The following is a 7,500-nucleotide window of genomic DNA, read 5'->3' as shown; positions in this document are numbered from 1 at the left end:
CTCTAAAAAATTCATTTCTTGGTATTTTGAGCTGAAATTTTGCACAGAGGTTGGCAAAAATCCAATCCAACTTTATTAATTTTTCCAGAATTTTTCGAGGTCGGGAAGTATTTTTTTTTATTTTCCTACCATTAAAAATCGAGGAAATCGGAAAAAATAGGAACCGGCCCGGAATGACCCCAAATTCAGTGGGCAGCCTCATAAAAATATGGCTGATTTTACTGGATTGATTTCATGTGGAAAGCACGACGTTTTGTTGTAGGAATGCGGGAACCCCGGCGGCTCGCCTGCCGCGGCCAGCGACGTCGGGCTGGCCCCTGCAGCGCCTAGCCTCTCCCACGCGGGGGGCAGGCCAGAACGCGGGGGGCCAGGGCCCGAAGGCAGCCCCCCCGCGGGCGAGAGAGCAAGCCAGCAGGGGCTGTCGCCTGCCGCGGCCAGCGACGTCGGGCTGGCCCCTGCAGCGCCTAGCCTCTCCCACGCGGGGGGCAGGCCAGAACGCGGGGGGCCAGGGCCCGAAGGCAGCCCCCCCGCGGGCGAGAGAGCAAGCCAGCAGGGGCTGTCGCCTGCCGCGGCCAGCGACGTCGGGCTGGCCCCTGCAGCGCCTAGCCTCTCCCCCGCAGGGGGCAGGCCAGAACGCGGGGGGCCAGGGCCCGAAGGCAGCCCCCCCGCGGGCGAGAGAGCAAGCCAGCAGGGGCTGTCCGCGCGTCGCGCGGCGCGGCATGGCTGCGGGGGCCGCGCGCGCGCGCCCAAGCGCCCAAGGGCCCCCAAGGGCCCCAGGCCCTCAGGCCCCAGCGCCCCAGCGCCCAGCGCGGGCGGGCGCGCGCGCGCGTGTGGTCTTTGAGGGGCGCCGGCCTGGTGGCTCCCTAAAGAGCAATAAGTGTCATTGCAGCTCTGGCAGGGGGAGACACTACTAGGTCCCAGCTGTCACCCCCCCTCTAAAAAATTCATTTCTTGGTATTTTGAGCTGAAATTTTGCAGAGAGGTTGGCAAAAATCCAATCCACCTTCATTAATTTTCCCAGAATTTTTCGAGGTCGGGAAGTATTTGTTTTAATTTTCCTACCATTAGAAATCGAGTAAATCCGCAAAACTAGGAACCGGCCCGGAATGACCCCAAATTCAGTGGGCAGCCTCATAAAAATATGGCTGATTTTACTGGATTGGTTTCATGTGGAAAGCACGACGTTTTCTTGTAGGAATGCGGGAACCCCGGCAGCTCGCCTGCCGCGGCCAGCGACGTCGGGGACGCTGGCCTGCGCTGTCGAGCCCGCGAGGGCTGTCTCCGCGGCAGGCCCCCCCTGAACGGGGCACGACAGGCCACCGCGCTGGCTCGTCCAGCGTCGACAGTCCCTCGTCCAGGTTTCAGATCGCGCCAAGTCGAACCCATGACCTGCTCAAGCCATCGTGCGCTGCCGAATTCGCATCTGCGTGTAGGCTGCCATTCCACGCGGCAGCCCCTGTTTTCGTCAGCGTGCCCCCCTGACGAATTTTCCTGCCTGGCCCAGTCCAGCGTCCAGCCCCTGTTCGTCGAAAAATCTGCGCTGCTGATTTTCCACGACGAGCCTACTTTCGTCAGCGTGCCCCCCTGACGAATTTTCCTGCCTGGCCCGGCCAGTCCAGCCCCTGTTCGTCGAAAAATCTGCGCTGCCGATTTTCCACGCGGCAGCCCCTGTTTTCGTCAGCGTGCCCCCCTGACGAATTTTCCTGCCTGGCCCGGCCAGTCCAGCCCCTGTTCGTCGAAAAATCTGCGCTGCCGATTTTCCACGCGGCAGCCCCTCTTTTCGTCAGCGTGCCCCCCTGACGAATTTTCCTGCCTGGCCCGGCCGGTCCAGCATCCAGCCCCTGTTCGTCGAAAAATCTGCGCTGCCGATTTTCCACGCGGCAGCCCCTCTTTTCGTCAGCGTGCCCCCCTGACGAATTTTCCTGCCTGGCCCGGCCGGTCCAGCATCCAGCCCCTGTTCGTCGAAAAATCTGCGCTGCCGATTTTCCACGCGGCAGCCCCTGTTTTCCTCAGCGTGCCCCCCTGACGAATGTTCGTCGAAAAATCTGCGCTGCCGATTTTCCACGCGGCAGCCCCTGTTTTCCTCAGCGTGCCCCCCTGACGAATGTTCGTCGAAAAATCTGCGCTGCCGATTTTCCACGCGGCAGCCCCTCTTTTCGTCAGCGTGCCCCCCTGACGAATTTTCCTGCCTGGCCCGGCCGGTCCAGCATCCAGCCCCTGTTCGTCGAAAAATCTGCGCTGCCGATTTTCCACGCGGCAGCCCCTCTTTTCGTCAGCGTGCCCCCCTGACGAATGTTCGTCGAAAAATCTGCGCTGCCGATTTTCCACGCGGCAGCCCCTCTTTTCGTCAGCGTGCCCCCCTGACGAATTTTCCTGCCTGGCCCGGCCGGTCCAGCATCCAGCCCCTGTTCGTCGAAAAATCTGCGCTGCCGATTTTCACCGACGAGCCTACTTTCGTCAGCGTGTCCCCTTGACGAATTTCCCTGCCTGGCCTGGACAGTCCATCTTCCAGCCCATGTTCATCGAAAAATCTGCGCTGCCGATTTCCCCGACGAACCTGCAGCTGCACAAATCTGCGCTGCCGATTTCCCCCCCTGTCGGCATGGCTGCCGCTGCCCCGATGTCCAGACCAACAGTCTTTTTTGTCGACTTTGCCGATTTTGTCCGCGCTGCCGATTCCAACACTACCCCCTGCATCCAAACCAGCATTGTTTCGTCAGCTCTTCCCCTGACGATTTTAGCCCTGTAACAAACAGTAGGCCTCCAATCCCGCCAACGGGAGCCAAGTTGATAGGGAAGAGAATTGAATGACGCGCCTGGTCCTCGCACCCCGCCACCCGAGGGGCCTTTTTCCCGGCAGCCTCTGAAAAACTCTAGCTTTCACGGTCCTCGCCGCCCCTCACCACCATGGCAGGTGTCACGGGGTTAATTTTTCGCAACGAAATCCAACCCGTGCGGCAGCCTAGTCCCTCACTAGACTCAGCCTTCCCTCGCCACTCCCACTCGTGTTTGCCTAGTAACTAAGCAAGCGGAATACACAAGCAAGAATAGGAATCAAAGTGCACAACAAGCTTTACAGGAAATCTTTCCCAACCTTTATTAATCTCATACACAAAGGAAACTATACACAAATCCGTATGTGTGCTATGCACAAAGTTTACATGCTACACAAGCTACCTCTAACTAGTGTTCTTGCATGCCCCTACATGCTGGACATCCCCACCCGAACGCCCTTACATTTTGAACATTCCCACCCGAATGCTCTCTACATTTGGAACACTCTCACCCGAATGCTCTCCCCACACACAAGAGCTGCATCTTGTATTTATAGACAAGCAAAGGAGCTGCAAAGGCTCCTCCCCATTATCCCCCATTTTCAGGAACTAGTGGAGCACTACCTCTCCCCCACGCTCCCATGTTTTCAGGACATGGTGGAGCACTACCTCACACCCATTATCCCATGTTTTCAGGACATAGTGGCCCGGCCAGCACCCAAGTTATGCTCCCATGTTCTGCCTCCCATGAAGCTGCCACTTCCCCCATTTTCGGGCTGTCTGCTTGCCAGCCCCAGCTGCCAGTTTCTGCTGCGTCAGCTGCTGACTTAGAAGGTCCATCACCTAAGTCCCACGTCCATGCCAAGTCACAAGCTCAAAGACTCGCATAGACCATTGCATGCTGCCTGCCGAATCCATTCCTGCCTATGCAAGGCTGCCGCAATCCATCGCTGCCGAATTCTAGGCAGTGTGCCTTCGTTGGCGCGTCCCAGCGCCTAGAGCTCTTTTCCCATGCCTTGGACAGTCCCTCGCCCAAGTTTCCAATCGTGCCAAGTCGAGCCCCTGACTTGCACAAGTTGCTGCGCGCTGCCGAATCCGCATCTGCGTGCAGGCTGCCAATGCCTGCGCTGCCGAATTCGCATATGCGTGCAGGCTGCCAATCTCTGCGCTGCCGAATTCGCATCTGCGTGCAGGCTGCTCCTGCCTACGCTGCCGAATTCTGCGATAGCCCCAATTCTCGTCAGCCTACCTCCTGACGAGGCTTGGACAGTCCCTCGTCCAGCCCATGTTCGTCAACAATCTTCGCTGCCGATTTTCCCTTGACGAACCTACAGCCGCATAAATCTGCGCTGCCGATTTCTCGCACTGATGGCATGGCTGCCAGCACCCTCAGGCCTTGTTTTGGCCAGCCAGCCAAGGCGTGCACCTCGTGCACATTTGACACTGTGACAAACCACCCCTACCAAAAGAACCCGACGCCCTCGTCGGACAGATTTGAAGTACCCTTTGCACCGCATCTGTTCCTCATCACACTTCATGTTTCTCCGCATGAAACCTCTTCGGTTTTCCCACATTCAACAACAAATTCAGTCCACCGAATCTTTGTCAACCTGTTTCCAAACCAAGCTGTGACACATTCTGTTTTGGCTCGTTAGTTTTTCCACAAATGTCAAACACATCATACTCGCAAGTATGTTTTCGCAAAGTTTAGATGCCATGCCGCCTAGCACCCAAGGAATCCGTCCCTTCCTTCACAAAATACATCCACACAAAATCACTTTGAAGAACCCATATGAGCTCCCATACGAACATCTAGTTCTTCAACCATTCTGCGTGCCCCAAAACTGCAAGTATACCAATATTGCTTACTTGTCTGCTCTTCAGCAATCAACACATCCTGCCGAATTCGCCTCTGCCCCTGCAAGGCTGCTGCTTGATCATCGCTGCTGAACTCAATGCAGTGTGTTTTTCGTTGGCGCATCCTCACGCCTGGAGTTAAACCATGATCTGTCCATCGTCAAAGTTTTGAAACTCCCCCAAGTCTGCCTCGCACAAGGCAGTTTGGCCGCTCCTAAGTCTTCATCAACTCAGCTGGCCCCCTTCACACTAACTCTTTCCTTAGTGTTGAGCACACGTCTAGGATTTACGTATGCCATTTCTTCTCCATCCTTCCCCACGGAAGTAGCACTAGGCTGTGCTCTCAACAGGCAGTCCCTTGCGAAGTGCTTCCCCTCGCAAATAAAACAGCCCAAACATGATTCCGAAACATTTTCTTGCCCTTGGCTTCTGACTCCCTTTTGTCATCAGCCCTCTTAGGTTCTCCACCTGCAAGAAATAAGAATGAGACAGTGCTGTTACGCCCAGCACCAACTCAGTTTCGATGATCAACTCCATCTCATGTCGAAGTCTTTCGGCAAGTCCCTCCAAGTCCATTTGTAACCTGCCATAGCACAAACACATAGCATCCCAGCATCAAGTTTCGTCTGACCTGGTTCCCCCATGCGCTACTGTCATGCCCCAGAAACTTCGTCATGCACACAAGATTTCGCTGACGCAAAACAGCCCCAACTGTTTTCAACCTTCGCTGTATGTTTCGTCCACCGAAAACTCGCAACCCTTTGTCCCAACAAAGGTCATTGGCATTTTGCTTCCATCACTGCAATCCATCGCAATGCCCAAAATAGCCACTCGTACTGATTTCAAGACAGCACACAAAATCATCTTCGTCGACGATTTTGGCTTCCACACCAAGCCCACTGAATCGGCTGCCGAATCTGTCACCCAGTCTGTCCCTCGACATCGCGCAGACTCTTTGAGACACACCCCCACGGTACTGCCTCCTCTGTTATGCCTCCAATCCTGGTCCCAGCGTGACTAAAGTCTATCTCAGCCACTGTCTTCTTCACCCTGAACTATCCATCATCAAGGTCTCCACCGAAGACATCAATTCTGCCTCCCCAAAGGCAGTAAGCACAACAAATCTTCGTAGATTCGTCTGCCCTCAACTTGGTCTCTGGATTTTGCTTTCACCTCCCTGAACATTCATCTCCCTGAACATTCCTTCCTTGAGATGCACAACAATCCCTACGTTCTGCCACCAAGGCAGCAAGCAAGGCCAGACCGCATCCACTCCGATATATGCTGGCTCATGATGACTGAATTCCATCTCGGTCATCTAGCAAACGTATAAGGTTTACGTATGCCTAATCTCAAACGCCATCTTCCACAATGACAACTTCAAGGTTTCCCCTCCTTGGGCAACAATCTCATACAAAGTAATTTCCATCGCAAGAGAACAACAATGCAAATTTCAGTTTCGAACTCTTACCGATTTGCCTTCTCGTCTGACAGTCCATCATCAGCAGCAACAAGTTTAGGCTCTCCACGTTTACTTGCTTCTTCTTCTGTCTCGCCCCATCCTTCCCTCAAGGCTTTGACGAAAATACAGAAGTACCCAGCAGCCCCTCCGCTGGACCCTGCTCTCAAGCCTGCCAGTCCATCTGACAGTTTCAATGGCCGAATCAGCACCCATTTTGCGCTGATCCCTTCATCATCACTTTGCGTCGCCCATGGAGTTAAACCCCCCAAAACTCCGCAGCCCTTTTGAACACCAACACTGCCCAAAATGCTAGAAAGTTTACCTCAAATGGTTCGGAACAAATCAGCCCTTCGATCTGCCCTCACAGAACAGCCCATCGTCTGTGCTACGAAACAGTCCATCGTTTCGTCAAGAACGCAAGCTGCGCTCTCCTCCAAAGTTTCTGCCAGTCCCATCGGCAGCAGCAATGTTTCCCTCAAATCAGTGCCTTCGATTTGTCCAGAGAAACATCAGCATTCTCGTTGCTGATCATTGCGCTGAAATCTGCCTATCCCTTGGCAGAAGCAGTAGTCCTCCCAAATCACTCCGTTGATTTGGCCGCAGAATCATTCCCGTCATCCTGCAAAGACAGCAACAGCGCTCTGATACCACTTGTCACGGGGTTAATTTTTCGCAACGAAATCCAACCCGTGCGGCAGCCTAGTCCCTCACTAGACTCAGCCTTCCCTCGCCACTCCCACTCGTGTTTGCCTAGTAACTAAGCAAGCGGAATACACAAGCAAGAATAGGAATCAAAGTGCACAACAAGCTTTACAGGAAATCTTTCCCAACCTTTATTAATCTCATACACAAAGGAAACTATACACAAATCCGTATGTGTGCTATGCACAAAGTTTACATGCTACACAAGCTACCTCTAACTAGTGTTCTTGCATGCCCCTACATGCTGGACATCCCCACCCGAACGCCCTTACATTTTGAACATTCCCACCCGAATGCTCTCTACATTTGGAACACTCTCACCCGAATGCTCTCCCCACACACAAGAGCTGCATCTTGTATTTATAGACAAGCAAAGGAGCTGCAAAGGCTCCTCCCCATTATCCCCCATTTTCAGGAACTAGTGGAGCACTACCTCTCCCCCACGCTCCCATGTTTTCAGGACATGGTGGAGCACTACCTCACACCCATTATCCCATGTTTTCAGGACATAGTGGCCCGGCCAGCACCCAAGTTATGCTCCCATGTTCTGCCTCCCATGAAGCTGCCACTTCCCCCATTTTCGGGCTGTCTGCTTGCCAGCCCCAGCTGCCAGTTTCTGCTGCGTCAGCTGCTGACTTAGAAGGTCCATCACCTAAGTCCCACGTCCATGCCAAGTCACAAGCTCAAAGACTCGCATAGACCATT

The sequence above is a fragment of the Populus nigra genome, chromosome 2 (genome assembly GCF_951802175.1).
Source record: "Populus nigra chromosome 2, ddPopNigr1.1, whole genome shotgun sequence".
NCBI lineage: Eukaryota > Viridiplantae > Streptophyta > Magnoliopsida > Malpighiales > Salicaceae > Populus > Populus nigra.
This window is presented reverse-complemented; position numbering follows the sequence as displayed.